Here is a 14855-nt window from a genome sequence, read left to right on the forward strand (position 1 = left end):
AGGTCCTGCCAGGCCAACCTGAGCGGTGTCTCTGCGAAGATAACTGAGGTTTCAGACAAAGGAAACGCAGTAGATCTAATCCAGTGGTTCTCAAACGTTTTGTATTGGTGACCCCTTTCGAACACCCAGCCTCTGAGTGCGACCCCCCCTTAAAAATTAAAACCACATTTTTGATATTTAACACCATGTTAAATACTAAATTTAAACCCTATTGCTTAAAATGAATTGACCTTTACTCACTGCTTTTAAATTAAGACTAAAACACAGCGGGTGGCGGGGCTCGGGGCTGACAACCCTGTGCGTGCTCCCGGCTGATAACCCTCAGCATGGCCGGGCTCCGCCTGAAACCCCATTACAGGGGTCGGGGCTCCCAGCGTCCTGGAGGCCCCAGCTCAGGGCTCACAGCCCCACTCCTGGTTGGGGTCAGGACTTGCAACCCCATGTGGCAGTCGGACTCAGGGATCACAGCCCCGCTCCTGGCCAGGGTTGGGGTCTGGGCTTGCAGCCCTGTCTGGGGGTTGGAGTCGGGGCTCGCAGCCACAATTCCCTGTCGGGGTCGGGACTCACAGCCATGTGCGCGGGTTGGGGCTCGTAGCCCAGCAGCTTCACACAGGGGTCGGGGCTCACAGACTGGCACAGGGGTCAGGGCTCGCAACTTACAGCCACGCGCTGGGGTCGGGGCTCGTGACCTCCCCACTTAACTGGGTTGTGACCACCCAAGGGGTCATGGCCCCCAGTTTGAGAACCAACGATCTAATCTACCTGGATGTCAGTGAGGCATTTGACACAATTGGGAAATTATTAGTTCAATTGGAGAAGATGGGGTTTAATATGAGAACTGAAAGGTGGATAAGGAACTGGTGAAAAGGACCTGCAGAAAAGGACCTGGGGTTACAGCAGATGAGAAGCTGGAGATGAGTCAGCAGTGTGCCCGTGTTGCCAGAAAGGCTAACAGCATATTGGGCTGCATTAGTAGGAGCATTGCCCACAGATCGAGGGAAGTGATTATTCCCCTCTATTCAGCACTGGTGAGGGCCTCATCTGGAGCATTGCGTCCAGTTTTGGGCCCCCACTACAGAAAGGATGCGGACAAATTGGAGAGAGTCCAGCGGAGGGCAATGAAAATGAGTAGGGAGCTGGGGCACGTGACTTATGGGGAGAGGCTGAGGGAACTGTGGTTATTTTGTCTGCAGAAGAGAAGAGTGAGGGGGGATTTGATCGCTGTCATGGAGTCCCCGGGCGATGCTCTGGAACTGCTCCCCATGAAGCCAGTCAGGACGCTGGGGAAGTCTCCTGTCTGTGAGCAGACTGTCTGCAGGACACACGGCTCACACAGCTTCCTGGGTCTGACCTCAGAGCATTCAGCATCCTCTGCCCCTCCGTGCGCTTCCCACAGCGAGTCCGCTCAGGCAGGGCTCCTGGGGAAGCCAGAGGGTCCTGCCCCCCAACTTCACAGTCAGATGTGACTCTCAGCCAGCCAGTAAAACAGAGGTTTATTAAATGACAGGAACATGGTCTAAAACAGAGCTTGTAGGTGCAGAGAACAGGACCCCTCAGCTGGGTCCATTTTGGGGGGCAGTGAGCCAGACAACCACGTCTGCCCTTCACTCCATGTCCCAGCCAGCCCCAAACTGAAACTCCCTCCAGCCCCTCCTCCTCTGGGCTTTGTCCCTTTCCCCGGCCAGGAGGGAACCTGATTCCCTTGTTCTCCAACCCTTTAGCTCTCACCTTGCAGGGGGGAAGGGGCCAGGCCATCAGTGGCCAGGAAACAGGGTGTCGGCCATTCTCTGTGTCCAGACTCCTGCACAAACCTGCCCTCTAGGGCTCTGCAGTGATCAGACACCCTTATCCCACCACCTAGATCCTTAAGAACTGCATAGGTGAAACTGAGGCACCCCCACACTATTCAGAGGAAACATTAAGAACAGTCCCACTTCATCACATCAGCGCCCCCACAACTTGTCTAGGATTTTATCGGTGGTAGGCATCGGACACGGTGATGGCACTGAACTTCCCATATCCACACAGAACCGGATCAACCCATCCTTCTTGGGGACCAGCACCATGGAAGAGGCCCAGAGGCTGGAGGATGGCTGGATCACCCCTAAAGCCAGCATGTCTCCAACCTCTCTCTCCAGGTCCTGGGCTGTTTTTCTAGTGACCCTGAATGGGGAACACCTGATGGGAAGATTGGCTCCTGTTTCCACCCGGTGAACAGCCAGGTTAGTGAGCCCAGGCCGGCTGGAGAACAGCTGCCGGTGTGAAGGCAGCACCTCTCTGATCTCTGCCTGCTGGGCAGGGGTTAGCTGGTCTGAGAGGAGAATTGATTCCAGCGAGGGGTCAGCCCCCCCCTCAGGGAGGAGTCCCACCAGGGGATCCTCTCCCTTCTCCTCCCACTGCCCACACCCAGCCAGCCCCAACTTCTCCCTGTCCCAGTATGGCTTCATCATGTTGACATGGTGCACCCGGTGGCGGTGTGCCCGGATGGACAGTTCCACGACATATTTCACTTCATTATCCTGTCTGATGACCTTGAAGGGGCCGTCCCAGGCAGCTTGCAGCTTGTGCTTCCTCATGGGGATGAGAAGCATCCCCTGATCCCTGGTAGCCTAGAAGCAGGCACGTGCTGCGCGGTCGTACCAGACCTTCTGCTTCCTCTGTGCCCTGGCTAGGTTTCCCCTGGCCAAGCCCATGAGCTCCGCGAGCTTTTCCAGAAAGGTCAGAACATACTCCATCGGGGGAGGCCTTCCCCCCGCACTCGTCCCTCATCAAGTCGAGGGGTCCCCTCACCCTCCTCCTATACAATAACTCGAAAGGGGAAAACCCTGTGGATTCCTGGGGCACTTCCCTGTATGGGAACAGCAGGTGGGGTAAATACTTCTCCCACTCCTGTGGGTGCTGGTCCAGAAAGGTTTTCAGCATCATCTTTAGGGTCCCATTGAACCTCTCCCCCAGCCTGTTGGACTGAGGGTGAGACGCTGAGGCCCAGGTGTGTCAGACCCCACACGTCTCCCACAAGCACTGGAGCAGGGTTGACATGAAGTTGGACCTCTGGTCTGTAAGGACCTCCTTGGGGAACCCACTCTGCTAAAAATGGTGAGCAGCGCGTCTGCCACGGTGTCTGCCTCCATAGAGGACATGGCCACTGCCTCGGGGTAGCGCATAGCAAAATCTACCACCACCAGAATGTATTTCTTCCCCGACTGGGTTGCCCTGCTGAGGGGCCCCACTATGTCCAAGGCCACCCTCTGGAAAGGCTCCTCTATGATGGGTAGAGGTCTCAGAGCTGCTTTACACTTATCCTGGGCCTTCCCCCCCCCCCCACTCTGGCAGGAGTCCCAGGCCCTCAATACTGTTGGACGGCATCAAAGGCCCCGGGCCAGTAAAAGTGCTGCAGCAGCCTCTGCCTGGTGCACCAGATGCCCTGAAAGGGGAATATTGTGGGCCAAATACAACAGTCTGTGGTGGTCCCTCTGGGGGAGGACCACCAATTGCCTCCTGGCTTTCCAAGGTTCAGTTGGCCCTGAACCAGCCTGTCATAAATATAAAGGGAAGGGTAAACCCCTTTAAAATCCCTCCTGGCCAGAGGAAAAATCCTCTCACCCGTAAAGGGTTAAGAAGCTAAAGGTAACCTCGCTGGCACCTGACCAAAATGACCAATGAGGAGACAAGATCCTTTCAAAAGCTGGGAGGAGGGAGAGAAACAAAGGGTCTGTGTCTGTCTGTTTGCTGCTTTTGCCAGGGACAGAACAGGAATGGAGTCTTAGAACTTTTAGTAAGTAATCTAGCTAGGTATGTGTTAGATTATGATTTCTTTAAATGGCTGAGAAGAGTTGTGCTGAATAGAATGACTATTCCTGTCTGTGTGTCTTTTTTGTAACTTAAGGTTTTGCCGAGAGGGATTCTCTTTGTTTTGAATCTAATTACCCTATAAGGTATCTACCTTCCTGATTTTACAGAGGTGATTCCTTTACTTCTATTAAAAGTCTTCTTGTAAGAAAATTGAATGCTTTTTCATTGTTCTAAGATCCAAGGGTTTGGGTCTGTGGTCACCTATGCAAATTGGTGAGGATTTTTACCAAACCTTCCCCAGGAAGTGGGGTGCAAGGGTTGGGAGAATTTTGGGGGAAAGACGTGTCCAAACTACATTTTCCCAGTAAACCCAGTTAAAGTTTGGTGGTGGCAGTGGAAATCCAAGAGTAAAATAATTTTGTACCTTGGGGAAGTTTTAACCTAAGCTGGTAAAAGTAAGCTTATGAGGTTTTCATGCAGGTCCCCACATCTGTACCCTAGAGTTCAGAATGGGGAAGGAACCTTGACACAGCCCATTCCCGGTACAGGAATCCCTTCTCCCACAGAAATCTCTCCCGGCAGTCCTCCCCCTGGGATCCTGCACCACTGTGGCCAGCAAGGGCCCTCAGTTTCTCTAAGGAGGGATCCTCCTGCAGCTCCATCTGGAATTCGGCTGCTGGGTTTGAGGGTACAGCCCTGGTTCGCAGTGCCTCAGTTTCCCCACCTTGGGACAGAGGCTCTGGCCCAACACTGTCAAGCCCTACCCTCGGTGCTTCGGTATCTCCCCCCCGCCCACCCCCAGCATAGCCCTATCGACTGCGGCCTCCTGGACCTGCGGTGCCCCCTCTTGGTGGGCTTCGGTTGACCCCCCCCCGCCGGGTTCTGCTCGGCTGCCATTTCCTCCATCTTCAGGCATTGAGCCACCTTGTGTCCTTTTTGGCCACAGTAATTACATTTCAGGTCCCTCAAGTCCCACGGGGGATTGGCCCACCCCGACCTTCAGGGGCACCCGTGAGTTGGGCTACCTGGAGTCCCACCCTGGAGAGGTCTCTGTGTGACTCCCCTTCTGAGTCATAGAATCATAGAATATAAGGGTTGGAAGGGACCTCAGGAGGTCATCTAGTCCAACCCCCTGCTCAAAGCAGGACCAATCCCCAACTAAATCATCCCAGCCAGGGCTTTGTCAAGCCTGACCTTAAAAATATCTAAGGAAGGAGAGTCCACCACCTCCCTAGGTAACGCATTCCAGTGCTTCACCACCCTCCTAGTGAAAACGTTTTTCCTAATATCCAACCTAAACCTCCCCCACTGCATCTTGAGACCATTACTCCTCGTTCTGTCATCTACCACCACTGAGAACAGTCTAGATCCATCCTCTTTGGAACCCCCTTTCAGGTAGTTGAAAGCAGCTATCAAATCCCCCCTCCTTCTTCTCTTCCGCAGACTAAACAATCCCAGTTCCCTCAGCCTCTCCTCATAAGTCATGTGTTCCAGTCCCTTGATCATTTTTGTTGCCCTCTGCTGGACTCTTTCCAATTTGCCACATCCTTCTTGTAGTGTGGGGCCCAAAACTGGACACAGTACTCCAGATGAGGCCTCACCAATGTCGAGTAGAGGGGAACGACCACATCCCTCGATCTGCTGGCAATGCCCCTACTTATACATCCCAAAATGCCATTGGCCTTCTTGGCAACAAGGGCACACTGTTGACTCACATCCAGCTTCTCGTCCACTGTCACCCATAGGTCCTTTTCTGCAGAACTGCTGCCGAGCCATTCGGTCCCTAGTCTGTAGCGGTGCATGGGATTCTTCCCTCCGAAGTGCAGGACTCTGCACTTGTCCTTGTTGAACCTCATCAGATTTCTTTTGGCACAATCCTCCAACTTGTCTAGGTCCCTCTGTATCCTATCCCTACCCTCCAGCGTATCTACCTCTCCTCCCAGATTAGTGTCATCTGCAAACTTGCTGAGGGTGCAATCCACACCATCCTCCAGATTATTTATGAAGACATTGAACAAAACCGGCCCCAGGACCGACCCTTGGGGCACTCCACTTGATACCGGCTGCCACCTAGACATGGAGCCATTGATCACTACCCGTTGAGCCCGACAATCTAGCCAGCTTTCTATCCACCTTATAGTCCATTCATCCAGCCCATACTTCTTTAACTTGCTGGCAAGAACACTGTGGGAGACCGTGTCAGAAGCTTTGCTAAAGTCAAGGAACAACACGTCCACCGCTTTCCCTTCATCCACAGAGCCAGTTATCTCGTCATAGAAGGCAATTAGATTAGTCAGGCATGACTTGCCCTTGGTGAATCCATGCTGACTGTTCCTGATCACTTTCCTCTCCTGTAAGTGCTTCAGAATTGATTCCTTGAGGACCTGCTCCATGATTTTTCCAGGGACTGAGGTGAGGCTGACTGGCCTGTAGTTCCCAGGATCCTCCTTCTTCCCTTTTTTAAAGATGGGCACTACATTAGCCTTTTTCCAGTCGTCCGGGACTTCCCCCGATCGCCATGAGTTTTCAAAGAGAATGGCCAATGGCTCTGCAATCATATCCGCCAACTCCTTTAGCACTCTTGGATGCAGCGCATCCGGCCCCATGGACTTGTGCTCGCCCAGCTTTTCTAAATAGTCCCGAACCACTTCTTTCTCCACAGAGGGCTGGTCACCTCCTCCCCATGCTGTGCTGCCCAGTGCCGTAGTCTGGGAGCTGACCTTGTTGGTGAAGACAGAGGCAAAAAAAGCATTGAGTACATTCGCTTTTTCCACATCCTCTGCCAGTAGGTTGCCTCCCTCATTCAGTAAGGGGCCCACACTTTCCTTTACTTTCTTCTTGTTGCTAACATACCTGAAGAAACCCTTCTTGTTACTCTTAACATCTCTTGCTAGCTGCAACTCCAGGTGTGGTTTGGCCTTCCTGATTTCACTCCTGCATGCCCGAACAATATTTTTATACTCTTCCCTGGTCATTTGTCCAGTCTTCCACTTCTTGTAAGCTTCTTTTTTGTGTTTTAAGATCAGCAAGGATTTCACTGTTAAGCCAAGCTGGTCGCCTGCCATATTTACTATTCTTTCTACACATCGGGATGGTTTGTCCCTGTAACCTCAATAAGGATTCTTTAAAATACAGCCAGCTCTCCTGGACTCCTTTCCCCCTCATGTTATTCTCCCAGGGGATCCTGCCCATCAGTTCCCTGAGGGAGTCAAAGTCTGCTTTTCTGAAGTCCAGGGTCCGTATTCTGCTGCTCTCCTTTCTTCCCTGTGTCAGGATCCTGAACTCAACCATCTCATGGTCACTGCCTCCCAGGTTCCCATCCACTTTACCTTCCCCTACTAATTCTTCCCGGTTTGTGAGCAGCAGGTCAAAAAGAGCTCTGCCCTTAGTTGGTTCCTCCAGCACTTGCACCAGGAAATTGTCCCCTACACTTTCCAAAAACTTCCTGGATTGTCTGTGCACCACTGTATTGCTCTCCCAGCAGATATGGGAGACTTCAGTCACCCTGATGAGAACCAGGGCCTGCGATCTAGTAACTTCTGTGAGTTGCCGGAAGAAAGCCTCGTCCACCTCATCCCCCTGGTCCGGTGGTCTATAGCAGACTCCCACCACGACATCACCCTTGTTGCTCACGCTTCTAAACTTAATCCAGAAACACTCAGGTTTTTCTGCAGTTTCAATCTTGAGCTCTGAGCAGTCATACTGCTCCCTTACATACAGTGCAACTCTCCCACCTTTTCTGCTCTGCCTGTCCTTCCTGAACAGTTTATATCCATCCATGACAGTACTCCAGTCATGTGAGTTATCCCACCAAGTCTCTGTTATTCCAATCACATCATAATTCCTGATGTGGAACTCCCTCCTGCCCCCTATCTGCTGTTCACAAACTCATCCAATAGTGCCCCTGCACTGCACAGATCTTTAGGCTTCCAGTCCACTAACCACATCCTAAGGTCTGGAGGGCAGATGTCATACAGCTGCCCCAACCCCACCAGGTTACACACCTCCTCTGTGGTAGTGGCCCCTGTGCCCTTCCCACACCTACAGGGATATTCCCCCAGCAGATTGGCGACCTCCTTGTAAGTGACACCTGGGGTCTTGCGTACACCCCGGAATCGTTTCCTGTACGCCTTGGGGGTCAGTTCATACTTCAGCAGCAAAGCCTCTTTGAACAGGTCATAGTCCCCCATCTCAATACCATCCATTTGGCTGAATGGCTCTATGGCCTTGGGACCCAGTAGGGGGGTCAGACAGTGTCATAACCATACAGCTAAGGGTAGCCTAGAATTCCTCCTTACCTAGTGTTGGCCCATTCCCAGCTTCTGGCAAACAGAGGCTAGGTACACTTCAGAGCTTGGGTTTGCATCCCTGCTCATCCTGACTAATTCATGAATTAATCTAGTTCTTTTTTAAACCCTGTTATAGTCTTGGCCTTCACAACTTCCTCTGGCAAGGAGTTCCACAGGTTGACTGTGCATTGTGTGAAGAAATACTTCCTTTTGTTTGTTTAATAGGCAACAGGCTTAAATTTCATTTGGTGATCTCTGGTTCTTGTGTTATGAGAAGCAGAAATAGCACTTCCTTATTTAGTTTCTCCACACCAGTCATGATTTTATAGACCTCAATCATATCCCCCCTTAGTCGTTTCTTTTCCATGCTGAAAAGTCCTAGTCTTCTCTCTCCTTATAAGGAAGCTGTTCCATACCCCTAATCATTTTTGTTGCCCCTTTCTGTATCTTTTCCATTTTCAATATATCTTTTTGAGATGGGGCGACCACATCTGCACACAGTATTCAAGATATGGATGTAGTGTGGATTTATATAGCGGCAATATGATATTAATTCTGTTAATGTTGCATTTGTTTAATCACTATACAGTGCCTAGCACAACAGATCTTTGTCCATGACTAGGGCTCCTGGGCACTATGCTAATACAAATAAATAATAACAATGATGATGCAGAATAGACCTGAGCTCTCCCTCCTGTAGCTGGGCTGGCTCTGCTGAGTTAAAACGAGCAAAATGCAACAAATCCTCCCCCTTCTCATTTTTGTCACTACCATCACAGCTCTGATTCCAACACACACACACACACACACACACACACACACCCCCCAGGCCAGCTAAGGAGATGCCATTTTTAGCCAGTCACGTTTCAGAGCAAAAGCACATCATGGTACTGAAGTGACAACTTCCAGAGGCCCCAGCATGGGCCGGGCAGCTTAGTCTAAGCAGGGCAGCCCATACTCATGAGCAGACACCCCTCCCTACTTGCCCACACTCCCAGCATACATAGGGTTGCCAGGTGTCTGGTTTTTGACTGGAACGCCCAGTTGGAAAGGGACCCTGAAAAGGGTCCCGTTAAAAGTCCGGTCAGCGGTGCTGCAGGGCTAAGGCAGGCTGGTCCCAACCTGTCCTGGCACTGCGTTGCGCCCCAGAAGCGGCCAGCAGGTCCAGCTCCTAGGCGCGGGAGCCATGGGGCTCTGTATGCTGCCCCCACCCTGAGCACCAGCTCCACACTCCCATTGGTTGGGAACTGCAGCCAATGGGAGCGGGCGGTGGGGGGGGTGTCAGTGCTTGTGGGTGAGAGCAGCGCACCGAGCCTCCTGGCCCCCAGCCTAGGAGCTGGACCTGCTGCTGGCCACTTCCAAGTCAAGCGCAGAGCCAGAACAGGCAGGGAGCCTGCCTTAGCCCCGCTGACTGAGGTAAGCATGTGCCCCAACCCCCTGCTCCAGCCCTGAGCCACTCCCCCAAACCCAGAGCTCCGTCCTGCACCCCCCAGCCCCACCCCAGAGCCTGCACCGCCAGCTGGAGTCCATACCCAATCCTGCACCCCAACCCCCTGCCTCAACCCACAGCCCCCTCCCGTACTCTGAATTCCTCAGCCCCAGCCTGGAGCCCCTCCTGCACCCCAAACCCCTCATCCCCGGCCACACCCCAGAGACTTCAGCCCCAGCCCCAGCCCTCACTCTCTCCCACACCCCAACCCCTTGCCTGAACCCACAGCCTCCTCCCACACTCTGAATCCCTCGGCCTCACCCCCCAGCCCGGAGCCCCCTCCTACAGCCCAAACCCCTCATCCCTAGCCCCACCCCAGAGCCCGCACTCCAGCTGGAACCCTCACCTCCTCCAGCACTCCAGCTCCCTGCCCCAGCCCAGAGCTCCCTCCTGCCTGAACCCCTCATTTCTGGCCCCACCCCAGAGTCTGCACCCCCAGTTAGAGCCCTCACCCCTCCCATACTCCAATCCCCTGCCCCAGCCCAGCGAAAGTGATTGAGGGCAGGGGAGAGCGAGCCACCGAGGGAGGGGGAATGTAGCGAGAGGGGGGCAGGGGCAGGCGCAGGGGCAGGGTGTTTGGTTTTGTGCAATTAGAAAGTTGGTAACCCTAAGCATAAACAGCTCCCAGACCCTCAAGCTGCACTCCCAGAGTGCACTGCTCCCCTCTCAGCTGATGTCCCAGCCTGCACCGCTCCACCTCGGACCCACGTTCCCAGCATGCACTGCTCCTGCCCCTCACCTGCTGTCCCAGCCTGCACCGCTCCACCTCTGACCCACGTTCCCAGCATGCACTGCTCTACCATCCAGGCTGCGCTCCATCCCCTGCCACCACTGCTGTCCCAGCCTGCACCATGGCCCCTTAGCCGCACTCCCCCATTCGCCCCGCCCTCCCAACACGGCCTGCTCCAATCCAAGCCCGACCCTGGGGGGCGCCAGCTAACCCCTGCGCCGAGTGCCCAGGCCCCTCCCTCCCCGCCCCTTCCGCGGGCGGGCTGACTTGAGCAGCCTCGCTGGGGTGCCCGAGGGGAGGGGGCAGTTGGAGCCTCGCTGGGGTGCCCGAGGGGAGGGGAGGGGGCGTGAGCACCTCGCTGTGGTCTCACGGCGCAGGACAAGGGAGCTTCGCGGTGCCTGCTCCGGAGCTCCAGGAGCCGCCTTCGCACTGAGACCACGCGCCCCTGGTTCGGCGCAAAGTCTGCTGGGTAACGCCTCCTGCCGGGTTCCCCTCCCCTCCCCCGGGCCGGTAACCTATTCCCTCTTCCCTCCCCCCGGCCGGGTAGCCCTTCCCCCTCCCCTCCTTGTCCCTCCCCCTCCCCCCAGCCGGGTAGCCCTTCCCCCTCCCTCCCCCTTCCCCTTTCCCCGGCTGGGCCGGCGGGGTAGCAAACATATTTTCTGATGAGCAACCAAATCTGAGATTCAGGTTGTCTCTAGACTGTGCAGTCCTTTAAATTCTCTCTTATTTAGACTTATAATCTTGGGGGGAAGGATTTTTTTTAGAGGACTGATGCATTCAAATTGTATGAATTGCAGTGAAGACAGGAGAGAATCTAACTCTTTGTGTTGTTTGTGTTGTTTGTTTGTTTGTTTTAACTAAAACATCAGGAACCAAGTTCTTCATACAGATCATGAGCCACAAGGTAGGTGTAAAAGTGTTGACCTCTCAGGAAGGTGGAGGGGCTCAGGATGGAGTATTACTTTAAGTGTGTATAAGAAAAGATAACTGAGCTCCCCAAATACATGGCTTAATTTTTCTTGGGAACTGGTTCTTTGAATCCTCTTAAATGTATTGGGAAAAGAGGATGTTTCTGACAAAAATCTGTGGATTTTAGCATCTTGGAGGAAACCTTTTCTCTGTGGAGCACAAGAATACGTGGTTCCCGGTACCCTACATTATACGTGGGCCCCCAAGAATAAGCTTGTATCCTATGCCTGCACAGCGTAGCTGTAAAGTCTACCACTTGCTGTAGTGCAGTTGATCTTTGACACTTAATAGCTGTGATGGATAAATTGAAATGACTTTAAAGTTATTTCCAGTGCCTGGAAGTTGAAGCTAGAAAAATGCAGAATGGAAATAAGGTTTATTTTTAACAGTGAGGATAATTAACCATTGGAAAAATTACCAACTGTTGTAGATTCTCCATCAAATTTTCAAAAGACATCCAATTTTGATTTCAAAAAGATCTGCTCTAGGTCAAATGGGAATTAATTCCTGGCAGTCCTATGCCTTGTGTTCTACAGAAGGTCAGCCTAGATCAGTAGTTTTCAACTTTTTTTCATTTGAGGACTCCTAAAAAATTTTGAATGGAGGAGCAGGACCCCTTTGGAAATCCTAGACATAATCTGTGAACCCCCAGGGGTCTGCCAGTGGCAGGTTAAAAACCACTCCTAGATTATCATAATTCTCTTCTGGCCTTAGAAATCTGTGAATCTCCTCATTTTTCGTCTGTAGGGTTGATATTTTTAGGAGGAGAGTGACACTCAGAGACTGGCTCAAAGCGTCCTCCAACAAAGCTTCAGTTCTTTCAGCATCAGTCAAATGGATTTAGAAGGCAACTATGGTAAGTGTTTCTTTGCTGGCTTCTAATATTCATGCAGGGAACTGGCCTAGATGACCTCTCGAGGTCCCTTCCAGTCCTGCAATTCTCTGTTTCTATTCATGGTTCCTGCAAAGATACAGTGAGAGATCGCTTCGATCTTTGAAAGTATCTTAAACTTGGTTAAAGGAGGGAGTGGAGTAACTTTCCGCTATAGGCATTAAGTTTGGTGAATATATGCTTCTGTGTATTAGAGCAGCAGTTCACAACTTCTTTCATTCTGGGATCCAAAACCAGGTGGAGTGGTGGTCTTGCAATTCAAAACCACACAAACGTTAGAGGCAATAAAGGATGATGTGGGTCAATATCACAGCAAGAAACAATACCTAGGTTTTTCAAGGTGGGTGTGAGACCGGCTGGGTAATATGTAGTTGTTGGGTCGGGGCCTGGGTGTTCTGAGACAAATGCTTTTAGGCAGTGTATTGGGTGCAGATACTCTACATCATGCCCCAACCTTTGTGAGCCAGGAAGGCTGGAGTGGGGGCGTAACTCAGCTGTGTGTGGTTCGTTTTATTAATTTAGTGTATGCAATCCGGCCAAGCCGCAGCGTTCTTATCAGTGATGTTCAAGGCATGAAGACCTGCAGGAAGTTGCCATTTTGCAGTCCTCCACAGTGTGCATCATGGTTTGTGGGTTCCCACATTGACCTAGTGGACTATGTCCCCCAGCTGCAGCATGTCTGTGGTCTGGAGAAATGGATGATCCAACTAGCAGATCAAATTTGCTGTGTGGGGTACAAACTGGTTATAAAGCTACAGTCATGTCTTGTGCAGCCAGGGCCTAAATCAATTTCCTGGGGATCATCCCAGTGAAGTGACTGTTTTTATTAAGGCCCTGTCCTTGCCATAATTCATAATAGACTTTATTCCCAGTGGCTGGCTCCAAAATGCGTTTTGCTCCAGACGCAACATGGTTAATATCCTGTTAGTACTAGGGCTGTCAAGCAATTGAAAAATGTAATCGCGCACTTAAAAATAATAGAATACCATTTAAACATTTGTGGATGTTTTCTACATTTTCAAATATATTTATTTCAATTACAACACAGAATACAGAGTGTACAGTGCTCACTTATATTTATTTTTCATTACAAATATTTATACTGTACAAAAAAACAAAAGAAATAGTGTTTTTCACTTGACCTAATACAAGTAATATAGTGCAATCTCTTTATCATGGAAGTTGAACTCGCAAATGTAGAATTATGTACAAAAAAAATTGTTTTGTTTGAGAATGCAATGTAAAACTTTAGAGCCTACAAGTACACTCAGTCTTGCTTCTTGTTCAGCCAATTGCTAAGACAAACAAGTTTGTTTACATTTGCAGGAGAAAATGTGTCCATGCTGATGAGTTCTGCTCAATAACGATCCAAAGCAGTGTGGCCCACACATGTTCACTTTCATCATCTGAGTTAGATGCCACCAGCAGAAGGCTGATTTTCTCTTTTGGTGGTTTAGATCTGTAGTTTCCACATTGGAGTATTGCTCTTTTAAGACTTCTGAAAGCATGCTCCACACCTCGTCCCTCTCAGATTTTGGAAGGCACTTCAGATTCTTAAACCTTGGGTCGAGTATTGTAGCTATCTTTAGAAATCTCAGATTGGTACCTTCTTTGTGTTTGGTCATATCTGCAGTGAAAGTGTTCTTAAAATGAACATCATTTGCTGGGTATTCATCTGCGACTGCTATAACAGAAAATCTGTGGCAGCATGCGGGTGAAACAGTGCAGGGGGCGCACCGCTCTCCCCCAAGGAATTCAGTCACACGTTATTTAACCCATTATTTTTTTAACAAGTGTCATCCTCATGGAAGCATGTCCTCTGGAACAGTGGCCGAGGCATGAAGGGGCATACGAATGTTCAGCACCTCTGGCATGTAAACACCTTGCAATGCCGGCTACAAAAGTGCCATACAAACGCCTGTTCTCACTTTCAGGTGACATTGTGAATAAGAAGTGGGCAGCATATCTCCCATAAATGTCAACAGACTTGTTTCTCTCAGTGACTGACTGACTGAACAAGAGGTAGGAGTGAGGAGACTTGTAAGGCCTAAAGTTTTACATTGGGTTTGTTTTTGGGTGCAGTTATGTAACAGAAAAATCTATATTTGTAAGTTGCACTTTCACGATAAAGAGATTGCACGTCAGTACTTGTATGAGGTGAATTGAAAAATGTGATTTCTTTTGTTTATCATTTTTACAGTGCAAATATTTGTAATAAATAGAATAGAGTGAGCACTGTACATTTTGTATTCTGTGTTGTAATGGAAATCAATATATTTGAAAATGTAGAATACACCCAAAAATGTTTAATACACACACACAATAGAATACCAATTGAAATGTAACTGTGCGATTCATTTTTTTTTTTAAATTTTTTTTTGAGTTAATCGCGTGAGTTAACTGTGATTAATCGACAGCCCTAATTAGTACCATGGTCAGGTAAGGGTGCTGCCCTCTCCAGAGGCCTAGCCAGGTATATGGTGTTGGTTTGAGGCATTGGGGACTTTTTTCCCCCCATAGTAGTAGTTCATGGGTGCACGGGCTTGGTGCTCTGGAACCATTGAATGAAGTTCAGGGCTTGTCTACGCTTCCGCTTAAGTTGTTGTCACTTATGTCAGTCACGGATATGAAAAAGCCACCCCCCTGAGCTGTCCGCATCAGCACTAAGTCAGTGGGACACACTCTCATTCTGTC

This window comes from Natator depressus, chromosome 20, assembly GCF_965152275.1.
Source record: "Natator depressus isolate rNatDep1 chromosome 20, rNatDep2.hap1, whole genome shotgun sequence".
NCBI lineage: Eukaryota > Metazoa > Chordata > Testudines > Cheloniidae > Natator > Natator depressus.